We start from the raw sequence: 17,040 nt of genomic DNA, 5'->3' as shown, positions 1-17,040 counted from the left end.
TTATACAATTGGAAACTGTAACTTGGAGGTTTAATCAGGGCCAAAGCTATAAGAACAGCATGGTATAAATTACAATTACCATCTAAAAATTTTCAGAGGACAGGAGGAGAGTAAGAGTTTCATATATAAATTTCTTGTTCTTCAGTGGCCTTTACAGAAGGCCATTTTTTAAAATATAACCACTTCAGCTTCTTTTGAATTAATACAGTTAGTCGTTGAGTTAGGAGTCAGCGTATTCTTATAATTGGATTCTAGTGTTTATACATGAAATTCTTTTCTCAATATTATTTTTCCACTAACCTTCTATAACTTTCCTTGTCCTTCTTAGTTTTCCTCTTTTTATTCTTTCAGAAATAACCAACTTATTAGGACAAATTGATTCTTTTTAACTTCTCTCAAAAACACAATAATATTTGTTATACATTTCAAAAGAGAAACCATAAAAATATTATTAATAACATAAAAGTAACCTTATACACCTTTAGAATTATTAGCAGTTGGGCTATATCAAAAGGTTTGAGAAAAGCCCAAAGAGAGTCTTTAATTGCTGTCTTTTCCAAAGGACACAACCTCCTGGTTGTAAGACGTGGTCTTTGAAGTTTATCTCTTGGGAGCACGCTGTGAAGTGAATCAGTTACTAAGTTATCAATTTCTTTAAGCTGGTTAATAAGTCCTTGATAGTAATTCAGAATGTCTCCTTTTTAGTTAGGTTTGGTTTATACGTCCTTTCATCTAGATGCATAGAGTGACCAGTAACTATTTAATGAGGAGAAAGGCTGTTTACCAAAAGGAGTAGATCTTAGGTTAAGAAGAATTACAAGAGAGAGCTTTTGGCTGAGGGAGATTAAAAACTTCTGAAAATTTACCTAGTTGAGTTTTAATTTTACCATTTGTACATTCCACAAATCCAGAGAACTAGAGTGATAAGCATAATGAAAATGCTGTAACCAGGCCAAATGTTACATATGGATTTTGCATTATTTGCCCAGTGAAATGAGTCCCTTAGTCACTATGTAACTCAAAGGGAATTTCTCAATTGGGGATTATTTTCCCAATAATAATTTTCCTACCATTAAGGCCATTGCTCTCCTGCAAAGGAATGCTTTGACCCAGTGAGACAGCATACGAATAATGATTAACACATATTTGTATCCTGAGATGGTGACATTTGGATAAAATCCAATTACCATACCTCAAATGGATCTAAAGGAAGTGAGAAACATTCTTGGGATCTGTGCAGTGGCTTTCTAAGGTTATATTTTGGATGATAGAACATTTGTTACACACTTTATGTGCTACAGTAGAAGAAGGTTTTCATCTTTTCAGGACTCCAATGTGTTAGCTCATATGTATGTTGAAGTAAAGGTAATTGAGCCCCTATAGGTAAGATTGGTTTCTGATTGGGCCTAAGCCATATCTGTTTGTCTAGGTCAAAGTTTCTCCCTTTTTGTTGCCATATCCTCTTTTCTTCTTCTGCAGCTGTCTGTTAGATCTGTAAAAGAGAGTCTTTTTTTTTTATTTAATAGGAAGAAGAAACATTGTCATGTCTGGATAATTTTGCTGTTTATTGCTGTTTGTTTAGCTGCAATGTCAGCTAAATTATTTTCTTTTGCCTCCATGTTGGCAGCTTTAGAATGCCCTGTAATTTCGATAATTGCCAATTGTTTTGGCTGCTGTATACCATGTAATAATTTTGTAACCTGTTTTCCTTTCTGTATGGGCAGCCCTGAGGTAGTTAAGAAGCCTGCTCCTTCTACAACATTCCAAAGTCTTGAGCTACACCAAAGGCATAACAACTATCAGTGTAAATATTTGATCTTTGGCTGATTGACAAGCTTGAGTTAGAAAAATTAATTTTGCTGGGAAATCTTATTCAGACAAATAAATAGTTATGTCTTCTATGGTAATGTCCCTGTTCATCTTTCAGATAAGATCCATCTGTAAACCAAATTAAGTCAGCAATACCAATAAGAAGTTTCTGTAAATCATTTCTAGGAACAAGAAGATGGTCAGTAAGCAAAACACAATCATGGATGTTTTCATCCTGCAAAGAAGGTAGCAAACTTGCTGGGTTAAGACTGTTACATCCGGTTAAAGCAATATTAGATGCAGAAAGCAAGAGTACTTCATAAGAAACGAGTTGACTGACAGAGAAGTGTTGAGTGTGATGAGAGTTCAGTAAAGATTAACGGAATGAGGAACATAAATAAAGGAGAGCCCATAACTATCTATTTTGTTTGTTTGCATAACATGGCTGTAGCAGAGATGATGTCATTCAGGAAGAGAGCCCTTTGGCTACTGAGTCTAATTGCTGACTATGATATCCTATACATCTATGATATTCTCTATGTTTTTTAGTTAATATTCCTAAAGGATTTTCTTTATTTTCATGTATAAAAAGGAAGAAAGTTTATAATTAATGTATCCCAAGGCAGGAGCTTTAGGTGGTACTTCTAGATCTTCTTCAGCTTGTTTCCCTTTGGAGTTTCATTGAAGTGGATCTGGTCAAACTGATTTTAGTAAGACACATAGAGGCTAGGCCATTAATGAAAAATTTGGAACCCAGTTGTGACAGTATCCAGTCAGACTCGGAATCCTCTAAGCAGTTTTTGTTATTGTTGTTGTTGTTTTTAGAAGAGAAAAGATTATTATTCTTGTGAATATTTCGGGGTTAATTTGTTGCACATCTTTAGATATTAGATATCCAAGATATTTTACTTGGGGTAAACAGAATTGAAGCGTGTCCTTTGAGACCTTATTTCTCTTTATGGCTGGCTATTGTAATAAATAAATTGTGTCCTCTTGGGGGTTTAATATATCCTAGAGCATAAATGTAAGTCATTTACACATTGAATTAGACTGGAATTTCTGGGATATTTAACATCATTCAAATCAGTTTTTAGTATCTGAGAGAAATAGGTGGCACTCTGTTTATCCCTTGGACAATACTGTCCTAGAAAACTCACGATCTTTCCAAGTGGAAAGCAAAGAGATATTTCTTGTCTTTTTTTTTTTAATAGGAATGATAAAAAGGCACTACATAAATCTATCACTGAAAAATATTGGCAGTCAACGAGAATAACTGATAATAGCGCATGTAGATTTGGAACCACAGGATGTCTTTATAGCTATGAGATTCTGTGCAAATCTCCATCCTTTCCCACTGGATTTCTTTACCAGAAAAAATAAGAGAATTACAAGGGCTCATACATGGAATTATAAGCTCTCATTTTTAAAAGTAATCTGTATAATTGGCTGATTCCATCTAGTGTATCAGGTCTTAAAAAATGTTGGCAACTCTTAGGTAACAGCAAAGGATGATCGATAGTTATTTTAATAGAAATGGTTGACTTAATCTTGCCAATATTTGTCTTGGTAGAGGCTCAAAGTGCATTGAAATGTTCTGTAACAAACATTCAATCAGTCTCACGTTTAGTTTCCTCATGGATATTCCTTTAAAGTCATTATTTTCCTAATTGGTTCAGTGTCTGATTCATTTAGTTCTCAGTACATTTCACCATTCTGGGAAGGGATATGTGAGTGTCATTGGTTTCAAGGAAGTCTTGTCCTTTCAGGTGAATTGGGGCAGATTTTACTAGTAAAAATATGTTTCTCTATAATATTCTTTAGCTGTAACAGATTCTGAATTAAAAAAGACATTGGTTAGAAATATGGAGGAGAGATGTCCCCAGATCTCTCCCCTTGAAACAAAAATAAGCTTAACATCTAAAATTCAACAAAAAAAAAAACACAAAACTTGCGCACCAGAACATCTGAGCATGGTATCTGCACATAAGAGCTATCACAGATCAGAACCCTGAGAGTCAGGTGGTAGATTGGAAGAAACAAAGAAGCTGCCTCTCAGGACGGAGCTCTCTGTAGGAGGAGAGGAACGAGTAATATGTGGTGGGTTCTCTAAACAGCTCTCCCTAGGAGAACTGTCTCCCTATGGCCGGAGGCAGTGCCCAGGCATCAGGACAGGAAAGAGAAGTGGGCACAGAAGAGAAACAGCAGTTGATTTTTACCAGCCCTGTTGCAAAACTGAGACTGAGCCACAGACCTCATGCCCCAACCCAGAGGGTCCCTCTGTCCATATCCTCCGACACTGAACACTACAGAGCCCCTGGGGAATCTGAGCAAACACTACCGAACCTGTCGCTAACACTGACAGGAACTGAAACTGAGGGTAACAAGCATGAATGAATATCTATAAGAAAAAAAGAAAGGCATTATTAATACTTTATATAAAGCAGGGATCCAAGAGGCTTAGATGCCACCTACTGGAAACCAAAAGAAAAACACCTTCTTAAATGACAATTCAGGGTGGTACTTATGAAAAAAATCAATGAGATCTGAAAAGATTCATAGCAACAAGTTTAGGAATTAAAAAACAACTAGATGAGCAGAATGAGTTCTTCAGCAAGGATATCAAAACCCTCAAAAAGAACCAAATAGAACGTCTGGAGATGAAAAACACACTGCAAGACGTAAAAAATAGCAAGCTTGGGAAATAGAGTCAATTAAATGGAGGAAAGAATCAGTGATATCGAAGACAGAAATCTAGAAATAAATCAGAAGGAAGGAGAGAAACCAAAATGAAAAATAATGAAAGAGAAATACAAGAACTAGCTGATACCATCAGGAGAAGAAACATAAAAATGGGCATTCCTTAAAGTAAGGAAAAGGAGCAGGGACTAAAAATCATTTTCAGACAAATAGTTGATGAGAATTTCTGAAATCTAAGGAATGAACCGGAGCTTGGAATTCAAGAAGTCAACAGAACAACCAATTACCTCAACCCAAAAAGGCCTTCACCAAGACACATTGTATTAAAATTATCAAACATCAATGAGAAAGATAGAACTCTGAGGGCAGCCAGGGAAAAGAAGACAGTAACCTTCTTTTATATAATAAAACAATTAGATTATTAGGTAAATCCATTAGGTTATCGTCATAAGTCTTAGCATAAACCTTATAAATCTGAAAGGAGTGAAATCAAATATTCAAACTATTAAATGTAAGACACTACCAGCCAAGAATAAATTATCCAGCTAAGCTCTCCTTTAGATATGAAGGAGAAATAAAGACCTTTCCAGACATACAAAAATTGAGAGAATCCCCCACTATGAGGCCTGCATTACAGGAAATATGGTAAGGAGTAGGTTCACCTACAACAAAATAACAACAACAACAAAAATAACTAGGAGTAAGGTGACTAGCCGACAGATAGAAACAGAAGAGCGCAACCCTTACTAAGAAAAGGGAATTATAAGCTTAATCAATAAAAAAGAGATTTGCTATAGCAAGGTAGTAATGAACATTCAGCAAACATATGGACAAATTGAGACAACAATGACTGAAAAGGGGAGGATTCAAAGATCCAAATTCACAGAGAAAAATGGAGATAAGACAGGTGCAGAAGAAAATATAGATATACACAGAAGAAAATGGATGACTGTATATATATACACACACACATATACACACACACATACATGTATGTATATATATATAAAACTATCCTTTGCGTATTCGTAATGGTAACCACATTACGATGATTCAGAACTGAAGTATATAATATAAAACAGGAAAGAACAGAGGGAAAACCCACAAAACTCAACCAAAATTAAAAAAGAAAAGACACACAAAGACAAAGAAGCAATGGAAACATGAAGCTACCAGAAAGCAAAAGGTAAAATGGTTATAAGAAGATCTCATATTTCAATAATCACCCTAAATGTAAATAAATTGAGCTTGCCAAAAAAAGGGCACAGAGTTACAGATTGGATCAAAATACAAAAACGAACCATATGCTGCCTCCAGGGGACACATCCCAGCTCCAAAGACAAATATAGACACAAAGTGAAAAGGTGGAAAATGATATTTCAAGCAAATAGCATTCAGAGAAAAGCAGGAGGAGCAGTCCTCTTATCAGACAAAATAGACTTCAAAATAAAAAAAGGTAAAGAAAGATACTGAGGGACACTTAATAATGATACAGGGAATCATGCACCAAGAAGGTGTAACACTTATTAATATCTATGCTCCCAATCAAGGATTCCCAAAATATGTAAAACAATTACTAAAAGAACTAAAGGGAGAAACAGACCAAAACACTACCATAATAGGGGATCTAAATACCCCACTGTCAGATATGGACACATCATCCAAACAGAAAATCAATAAGGAAATAATATCCTTAAGTGACACATTAGACCAGCTTTGTCTATTAATTGACACTTATAGAACCTTCCATTTCAAAACAGTTGCTTATACATTCTTCTCTAGTGCACACGGAACATTCTCAAGGATTGACTACTAACTGGGACACAGAGATAGCCTCAACAAATATAAGACAGTTGAAATCATACCAAACATATTCTCTGATCATAATGCTTTGAATCTGGAGATCGACTGTAAAAAGAAAGCGGGAAGAACCACAAATACATGGAGATTAAACAACATGCTGCTGAAGAAAAACTGGGTCATGGAAGAAATAAAAAGAGAGATCAAGACATACATAGAAACAAATGATAACGATAGTACAACATATCAAAACTTGTGAGACATGGCAAAAGTGATCATAAGAGGAAAGTTCATATCATTACAGGCCTATCTACAAAAACAAGAATGAGCCCAAATAAACAACCTAACACTTCATCTTTAAAAACTAGAAAAGGAAGAAGAAATGAAGCCTAAAGTCAGCAGAAGAAAAGAAATAATTAAAATTAGAGTAGAAATAAATAAAATTGAAAACAACAACAAAAAAAATAGAAAAAATAAGTGCAACAAAGAACTGGTTCTTTAAGAAGGTTAATAAAATTGACAAACTCCTAGCCAGACTCTCTAAAGAAAAAAGAGAAAGGACATAAACAAGAGCAGGGATGTTAGAAGGGAAATTAAAATAGAAACTGCAGAAATACAAAAGATCATACAAGAATACTATGAAAAAGTATATAACAACAAATTTAATAACCTAGAAGAAATAGACCAGTACTTAGAAAGACACAATCTTCTTAGACTGAATCAAGAAGAACTGGAAAATCTAAATAGACCAATCAGCAGTATGGAAATGAAACAATCATCAAAAACCTACCAAAAAGTAAAAGTCCAGGACCAGATGGCTTCACCAGTGAATTCTACCTAACATTCAAAGAACATTTAATACCTATTCTCCTCAAACTCTTCCAAAAAATTGAAGAGGAGGTAATACTTCTCAACTCATCTTATGAGGCTAGTATTACTCCAATACCAAAACTTGGTAAAGATAACATAAAAAAGAAAACTACAGACCAATATCTCTCATGAACACAGATGCAAAAGTCTTAAATAAGATACTAGCAAACTGAATACAGCTACATATTAAACAGATTATATACCACGATCAAGTGGGCTTCAACTCAGGGGCATAGGGATGGTTCAACATATGCAAAGCAATTAATGTGATACACTACATAAACAAATTAAAAACTAAGAATCATATGATCATATCAATCATGCAGAAAAAGCCTTCGACAAGATACAGCATCCATTTATGATCAAACACTTAACAAAATCAGTGTAGAAGGAATTACCTTAACATAATAAAGGCCATATATGACAAACTCTCAGCCAATATTATACTTAATGGTGAAAAACTAAAAACCTTCTCTCTAAGATCAGCAACAAGGCAAGGCTGTCCACTATCGCCACTGTTATTCTATAAAACAATGCATGTCCTAGCAAGTGCAATCAGGCAAGAGAAATATATAAAACGCATCCAAATAGGAAACAAAGAAGTCAAACTGTCACTATTTGTGGAAGACATGATTTTCTATTTAGAAAATGCTAAAAACTCCACAAGAACACTACTAGAAACAATAAGCAAATACAGTAAAGGCTCTGGATTCAAAATCAACGTTCAAAAATCCATAGCCTTCCTATATTCTAATAATGAAGTGTCAGAAAAAGAAGTGAAAAAATAATTATTTTTGCAATTGCAACAAAAATATACCTAGTAATAAATGAAATATGTGATGAAAACTACAAAACCCTATTAAAAAAATCAAAGCATATACAAAGAAATGGAAAGATATTCCGTGTTCTTGGATTGGAAAAATCAACATAGTTAAAACGAACATATTACCTAAAGCATTATACAGATTTAATGAGATCCCCATCAAAATCCTTTTGACATTTTTTAATGATATAGAGCAAAAAATCATCAGATTTGTATGGAAGCACAAAAGACCCCGAATTGCCAAAGCCGACCTAAGAAAAAGGGAGGAGGCTGTAGGCATCACTCTGCCCGACTTCAAATTATACTACAAACTGACAATAGTCAAAATGACATGGTATTAGCAGAAAAACAGATACAAGGACCAGTGGAAGAAAATCAAGAGTCCTGAAGTAAACATATTTATATGGGCAAATAATTTTGACAAAAAGCCCAAAACATACAGTGGAGAAAGGAAAGCCTCCTCAATAAATGATGCTGGGAAAACTGGAAAGCCACCTGCAAAAGAATGAAACCAGACTTTTCTCTATCGCCACCTACCAAAATTAACCCTAAATGGATTAAGGACCTGAATATAACTCCTGGAACAATAAAATGCATAGAAGAATACATAAGAACTAAGCTCATGGACCTTGGACTTAAAGAGGATTTTATGAATTTGACCTCAAAGGAAAGGAGAGTAAAAGAATAAATAAATGAGTGGGACTTCATCAAACTAAAAAGCTTCTACACGGCAAAATAATCCATCCACAAGGTACAAGACAACCATCTTAATGGGAAAACATATTTGCAAGCAGCGCCTCCGATAAGGGCCTAATATCCAAAATATACAAAGAACTCATACAAACAACTCAATAACAACAAAACAAATGGTCCAATCAAAAAATGGGCAGAGGACCTGAACAAACATTTCTCCCTAGAGGACATACAAATGGCCAACAAATATATGAAAAGATGCTCAACACGGCTAGCTATTACGGAAATGCAATTCAAAACCACAATGAGATACCATCTCATCCCTGTTAGAATTGCTAACCATTTGATAAGGCTTTTTTTTTTTAATCCATTATATGTTTTTGGCTCCTTTTTTGAAAATTATTTGCTCATATATAAGTGGGTTTATTTCTGCACTCTCAATTCTGTTCCATTGGTCTGTGTGTCTGTTTTTCTGCCAATACCATGCTGTTTTGATAACTGTCACTTTATAGCATAATTTGAAGTCAGACAGTGTGATACCTTCATATTTGCTCTTTTTTCTCAGGATTGCTTTTGCTATTGAATCTTTTGTGATTCCATACAAATCTGATGATTTTTTGTTTTATTTCTTTAAAAAATGCCATTGGAGTTTTGATGGGAATTGCATTAAATCTATATATTGCTTTGAGTAATATAGTAATATTTAACTATGTTGATTCTTCCAATCCATAAACATGAATGTTTTTTCCTTTGTATCTTCTTCAATTTTTTTAAATAATGGTTTATAATTTTCAGTGTATATATCCTTCACATCCTTTGTTAAGTTTATTTTTAGAAATTGTATTCTTTTTGTGCAATTGCAAAGGGATTATTTTCCCTTTTTTTTTCTTGCAATTTCATTGTTGGTTTATAGGAACACAATAGATTTTTGTACATTAATTTTGTATCCTGAAACTTTACTTATTTGTTTATTGTTTCTAATAGTTTTTTTTTTTTTTGGTGGAGTCTTTAGGATTTTCTATATAAAGAATCATGCTGCCTGCAAGAAGTGACAATTCAACTTTTTAATTCCCAATTTGGATGCCTTTTATTTCTTTATCTTGCCTGATTGTTCTTGGTAGGACTTCCAAAACTGTATTGAATTGAGTGGTGAGAGTGGGCATCTTTTTCTTTTCCTGATCTTAAAAGATTTCAGTTTTTTATCATTAAGTATGATATTAGCTGAGGGTTTGTCATATATGGCTTTCATTATATTGAAGTATTTTCCTTCTACCCATTTTATTAAGTATTTTAATCATTAATGGATGCTGTATCTTGTCAAATGCTTTTTCTGCATCTATTGATATATGATTTTTATCATTTATTTTATTTATGTGGTGCATCACATTGATTGATTTGTATATGTTGAACCATCCTTGTGCCCCTAGAATGCACCCTACTTGATTGTGATGTATAGTCTTTTTAATATATTGTATTCAATTTGATAATATTTTGTTTAGAATTTTTGCATCTGTATTAATCAGAGAAATTGGTCCGTAGTGTGTGTGTGTGTGTGTGTGTGTGTGAAACTTACCAGGTTTTGGTATCAAAGTGTCATAATATTTTTTAAACATTGAGTAAAATCTTGTGGAATAATTAATTGGCAGATAAGAACTTGCTTTTGAGATGATATGCCTTAATTCTTATTTTGATGTATTGATATCAGCTTAATATTATGGACTCTGATAAAATGCAACATCAAGAAGGTCTTTATATTAGCAGCAGAGTTTTAGGAAATTTCTTAGAATTTGTCTAAGAAAGTGCAGTATAAGTAGAACAGTTTAAGGAAATTTATCCAAAGTACCATAGCATCTGCCCTCTCCATTACTAAGAAAAGAGCTATTCACTTTGAATAAGTTGCAATGAGTCTCAGATATCATGGAATTGTGAAAGAATTAAAGGTAGTAATGTATGTCAGGTATATAATATAAATCATCAATAGAATTATGCTCTAAACATTCATTATCCAAGCAGTAGAAACACATCACTCAGAAATGTTAGGAAAAAGTCTACTGGCTTCAATAATCTCTTGGGGACATTAGATACCAGTAGTTAACCAAGCAAACTACATTAAGAGTCATAAGCATAAACTAACACAGTCCCAATATTCACATAAACCATGTTTTCATTCCTTTGTGAAGGTACCCTAAATATAAACTTAAATATACAAAGACCCTAAAAAAGAACACCCATGTTTCTCTCTAAGAAATCCTTAGCGTTACCTGAACAAGAAATCCTTCATCAAAATGAAAAAAAAAAAAGCAACATTCTTTGTTTTATTTAATGTTCTGTATATTGTGTTCATTTTTGCCCAACATCGGTATTGCTCTGTTTGTTTTCATTTTATTTGTATAATTTTGTTTCTTTGCTTACTCTTTTATATTCAAGCTATGAATTACATTGTTTTAGGTATCATCTTGTATACAATAAATGGCTGAGACTTGTTTCTTTTAACTTATCTCAATTAAGGAGTCAGTTTCTTTTAAAAAGTGATTTTAATATCACTTACATTTCTATGATAGACATTTGATATTAATTCTGTTGTATTAGTATATGTGATCTTATCTTTGGCTTTCTTGTGTTTTGTTTCCTTTCTGTGGCTATATAATATCTGTTTCCACTATGCATGCTCTCAACTCCTCCACATATCTCAGTAACCTGAAAATATGTATTGCAGCATATTTGTAGGCCTATTCATTAATTTTAATAGTCTCATTTTATAGCTTGAGAAATGAAATTATATATATTGATGTCATTTTATAAAAGATGAGGAATTAGCAAGTGTCTTACTTTTTTTAACTCATTTTTGTTAGCATTAATCTTTTTTCTTTATCTTATGTAGTTTTTGTGTAAAAAACAAAAGTTTCATTCTCATCTCTAGAGAGCTGTATTACATCATTAATTGGGGCTTGATAGAGTAAGAAGATTTATGAAATGTACAAAATGAATTGAACAATTATCACAAATAATTATTAGTAACAGAATGTACTGTACTTAGTGCTCTTCAAATGAAAACCAAATAGTTTTAAGTGCTATAAAAACATTTACAAAAACAGCCATGTATTAGGCAACCAAGAAAACCTTAATAAATATTTTAGATTGGAAAGACTGCAACTACATCTTCTGATCACAATGAAATAAAAATTAGAAGTTCATGACAGAAAAGATATAAACAATGTGATTGACCAACTACATATACTTCAAAGCTAGATATAGGGTGCTTGGCTGTGATTGGGGATGAGTCAGCGCTCCACAGATTACTTTTTGAGAATGTGGAGACAGAGAATTTTCTTTGCAGGATCCATGCTTTTGGAATTCTGTATTTTCCATATAAGGGTGCGAATCTATGGTGATATTCTCTGAAGTACATAGTTCATTCTATACTTTCAATGTGTTTTGAGCACATGTCATAAAAAGGCAAAGAGATAGATTTTGTTTTTTCTTCCATCATTTTACCACAATTGTTGCCAAGGGAAATACTTTAGGATAAGCTTAGTAAATAGTAAATAAATATGGCTAAGTAACATGCAACTTCTGATTCCCCTTTCAAAGAAAAAAAATGAGTGATATCATCGTAAAAAGAAAGATGTCTTCATTTATTCTCTAATTTGGATAACCCGCAGGAATGGGAAGAAAAAGCAACCTTGATAGATAAGAGGGTGAGAGAAATCAGTCCTGCCAAAATGAAGAACCCTCTGGGTATCAACAAATGAAATGGTTTCACTCCTAAATGGAGTCTAAACTAAAATAAAGCCTCTCTCATTTTGCAGAGCACAGCATTCTACAAGTTCAAAAGGCAAGACATATTTCAGTATGTATAAACTGTGGAGTACATTCGGAAAAAAAATTTAATTATGTTTGACATCTCGAGCCCAGTGCTATCATCTTGTAACATCTATTTTGACATCTTCAGTGGCAGAGACTTTAAATCAGTTTCCACATTAACTGCTAGCTAATCAGAATGGGTGCTGTGGCATTCTTTTTACCAACTCATTCACAGGAAATAAAGATATGCAGAGAAGTAAGGCTGAGCTTAAACTGATTTGATAAATATAAATGAAAAAAACTAAATTCCTTTGAGTATATTATGTCTAAGCTTTAATTCATCTCAAAATTTGAAAATGTTCATTTGATTCTTAAATGTACAGAGATTGTTTTTTTCTTAATCCTGATACATACCATTTACTTTGACTAAAAACTAATAGAACATTAAAGCATATTCTGCTTCTCAAACGATTTTGTTTGATCTCAAGTTCGAGGTTTGAACTGGAGAAAGTTAATTTGGTATAAAAATGGCCGATATAGGTTTTTTATATTTTGTGTTTCGAATTGCAGGTATTACAAGGGCATCATATTTATTTTATCTTTGATGGTCTTAATATCTCTTGACTCATCATGTACACTAGACTTAAAAGCATAATCAATGAAAACAGCTTTCTACAGGAATCATTACTTCCATTTCTTCCATGCGATTGGAACTTTCTTTAAGATATATCAACATTATTTTAGGTTTCTCTTGTGAAGAAAAAGAAAGATTTCTATTTGAATATTTCAGGATTTCCCTCAAAACTTTACCTGCATTTTTTTGGGAAATTATAATGTTTCTTCTGGTCTCTATTTCTTTTTATTTGCATAGAAACAGACTTCATATTTCTATGTAAGCACTGATTTATTAATTGTAAACTGTTTCATTGGCTGGTTACAAAACATACACACCAAATTATTTAGTCCAACTGGACCACTCAGTTAAGCCATCTTGTTAGTTTATATGCAGCTTTAGTTAGAAGAGAAGCTAGGGTAAGCTTACAGAGAATTTTACTGGTGAATATGTGAGAGGACAATCCTTTAACTGAATTAATATTAAAAGGGACTGGTCTGTTTTTCAAAGAAAAAGGCAGAATTTAAACTAAGGGACCTAAAGGTAATTGAAATAATTTTCAAATTAAATATACATTTACTGGAAAATATATTTGAATGGGTGAAGATGTGTCATATTTTAGGATTTTATTTATCAAAATTAAAAAATTGAATGATAAAAAAATAATTAGCAATCACCATTAATAATAAAGTAAAGGTTTAAGAGCTTTTCTTTGCTTTTTGACTTTGTTTATTATGTACAATGGTGAACAGAGTGCAGGCCTCCTTTTAATTAAGCATTAATAATGCTTAGATGAGCCTGTACTTTATTTAACGTTACAATGAAGTTCAGTGACAATGATATTTTGGAAAATCAGATGATTTCTGATGGGTTAAAACAGGAAATGGTCAAGATTTTTTCTTTCAATTCTTAATTATGATATTTTTGGATAAGTCGTAAACCTAATTCTCCCCTTTTCTCTTGTCACCATATCGTAGAATTCTATTGTTTCTTCAAAATGAAGAACAAATTATATGTTCATCACAATTACATAAAGTATAAATGTTTCAATTCTCAGTAGACCTATATTCCATGCATATACCCATTAAGAAAGTATCTCATTCAAAAAAAATATTTAGAATTAGAAGCTATATTGAAATGATCTCATTTTAAATTATTGGTTATTTTTTGTTAAACATAAAATATTTGTTAATTTAAGAACTAGAACTAACATGCTTCTATGTACAAATCACCTCATGTTAAGACTGGGCAAAATGACATAGATGATAGAGGCTTTGTTCATCTACTCTTGCAAACACATTAAAATCGTGATGGAAACACATCAAAATCGTGATGGAAACACAGAGCAAACAGCAAGCAGTCACCTAGGGTCTAGATGAACAGAAGCCCTACAACTAGGGAGAGAAATAAGAAATTATCTTGCAACAGTAGAAGGTAGGAGGGGGCAAAGATGCGAGGCTGCACGCCCTGAGTGGGACAGAGGCTATGGCAGCTGCATACATTCCTCCTAAAGGGGCTATATCAGTAAATGGACTTTGACAGTGATGGACTTGCTTGCTCTGAGAACCAGCGCTGGATCAGCTGCCTAGGGGGCACCAGGGACTTACGGTGGAACACTGAGTTGTTGGAAGGAGGCCTGTAGGTGAGACTTTCTCCCAGGGAGAAGTGCTGGCTGTATTCATTGATCTTCTTTTGAGCCCTCCCCCCTCCCAATGTGTGGATACAGTGCCACCATAGCTGAGACATCATGAAACTTGATAATAGAGTTCACTCCGGCCAGAGGATGCTCTGAAATTCTACCTCCCCCAATTCTCTGCCCTACCTAAGCCACATCCAGCTGTGTCTTTGGTGAGTCCTGTGACACTTCAGAGCAGCTCCAAGACCCACACTGGTGGCAGCTCACCTTGGTTTCTGTCATGGCTTCTTGAGATAACTGTAAGCACAGCATTTGTGGATTGCTTGCTGAATCTTAACAGGTGGCCCTGGAGGGGCACAGGCTGGGGCTAAACTTGACCTGCAGCTGAACCTCTCTCAGGACTGTTCCACTGGACACCTGCTACACAAAGCCACACCAATAAGACTGGGAGACTTAGGAGCTTTGCTTAGTACATAGAAACAGACACAGAAAGGCAGCCAAAATGGAAAGATAAAGAAGCAGAAAAGATATGAGAGAAAAGAACAGAGATCCAGGAATAATGTAGTTAAGCAATCTAACAGATTCAGAGTTCAAAACACTGGTTATAAAAATGCTCAGTGAACTCTGAGTAAGTGTAGATGAACTCAGTGAGAACTTCAACAAAGAAATAAAAAACATAAAAATGGAAAGGGAAATTATAAAAGGGAACCAGTCAGAAAAGAAGAATATATTATCTGAGATGAAGAATATATTAGAGAGAATGAAGCAGATGAAGAAGAGGGTCAAACCACCAGTATAGAGGATGGGGAAGCCAAGGACATATAATCAGAATGGCAAGAAAGAAGTCACCAAGAATATATCAATAATTAAAGAAGCCTATGGGACAAAATTAAATGCAAAGATATCCATGTCATAGGGTTATCTGAAGGAGAAGAGGGAGAACAAGAGGTTGAAGAGCTATTTGAGGAAATAATGATGGAAAACTTTCCTTACCTGGTGAAGGAAGTAGACATAAATCCCAAGAAGCTCAGAGAGTCCCCCAAAAAGATGAACTCAAAGAAGCCCACACCAAAACACATCATAATTAAGATGTGAAAGGTTAAATACAAAGAGAGAATCTTAAAAGCAGCAAGAGAAAAGCAATTAGTCACCTCTAAGGGAGCACCCATAAGACTGGCAGAAATCTTTTTGATTTCTCAAAGGAAACTTTGCAGGGCAGATAGGCTGAGCACAAAATATTTAAAGTGATAAAAACCCAGGATCTGCAACCAAGACTACTTTATCCAGCAATATCTTATCTCATTTAAAGTTGAAGGACAAATAGTCTATGGCCATGCCACTCTGAACAAGCCCGATCCTGTCTGATCTCGGAAGCTTAAGCAGGGTCAGGCCTGGCTAGTACTTGGATGGAAGACCACTTAGGAAGACCAGGTACTGTAGGTGTAAAAAGTAAAAAAATAAAAAAATAAAAATAAGTGATTGTAAGCTGACAAGATCCTTGCAATCTGTGAGGTCAACCAAAGGTCACCTCACTTAAAATAAATAAATAAATAAAGTTGAAAGACAAATAAACAGCTTCCTAGACAAAAATAAGCTAAAGGAATTCATCAACACCAACCCAGTATTAGAGTAAATGTTGGTGGAACTTCTCTAAAAAGGGAAAACATGTATAAAAACATGAATAAAGAATGGTAGTAACTACATGTCTATCGACAAAAACCTCACATGAAAAAGACTTAAGTGCTCCAACCAAAGGATAGGATGATTGAATGGATAAGAAAACAAGACCCCTACATATGCTGTCTACAAGAGATTCACTTCAGATTAAAAGACACACAGAGGCTAAAAGGAAAGGAATGGAAAAGATATTGCCTTGATGGACCTAAAGGGTATTGTGATGAATGAAGTGAGTCAGATAAAGACAAATACCACATGATTTCATGTACATGTGGAATATAAAGAACAAAATAAACAACAACAAGAACAACAAAAATGGAAACAAACTCATAGATACAGAGAATATTTTGAGGGCTATTAGGTGCGAAGGGCGTTGAAGGCATGGTGAAAAAGGGCAAAGGGATTAAGAAGTACAAATTGATAGTTACAAAACAGTCATGGAAATACAAAGTGTAGCATAAGGAAAATAGTTAACAATGTTGTAAAAAGCTATGTAAGGGGGAAGAGGGGTACAAGATTTAGTGGGGTGATCACTTTGTGAGTTATATAGATCTTTAATCACTATCCTATACAACTGAAATTAGTATATTATTGTATGCCAACTATAACAAAAAACTC

General features: G+C 34.0%; 1 pseudogene; it reads left to right on the top strand.

Annotated features, from left to right (window-relative positions):
• Positions 1 to 16,068: 16,068 nt before the first annotated feature.
• LOC112478784 lies at positions 16,069 to 16,188 on the top strand (annotated as a pseudogene).
• Positions 16,189 to 17,040: the final 852 nt, after the last annotated feature.

The sequence above is a fragment of the Pteropus alecto genome, unplaced genomic scaffold (genome assembly GCF_000325575.1).
Source record: "Pteropus alecto unplaced genomic scaffold, ASM32557v1 scaffold22, whole genome shotgun sequence".
Lineage (NCBI taxonomy): Eukaryota > Metazoa > Chordata > Mammalia > Chiroptera > Pteropodidae > Pteropus > Pteropus alecto.
This window is presented reverse-complemented; position numbering and strand designations above follow the sequence as displayed.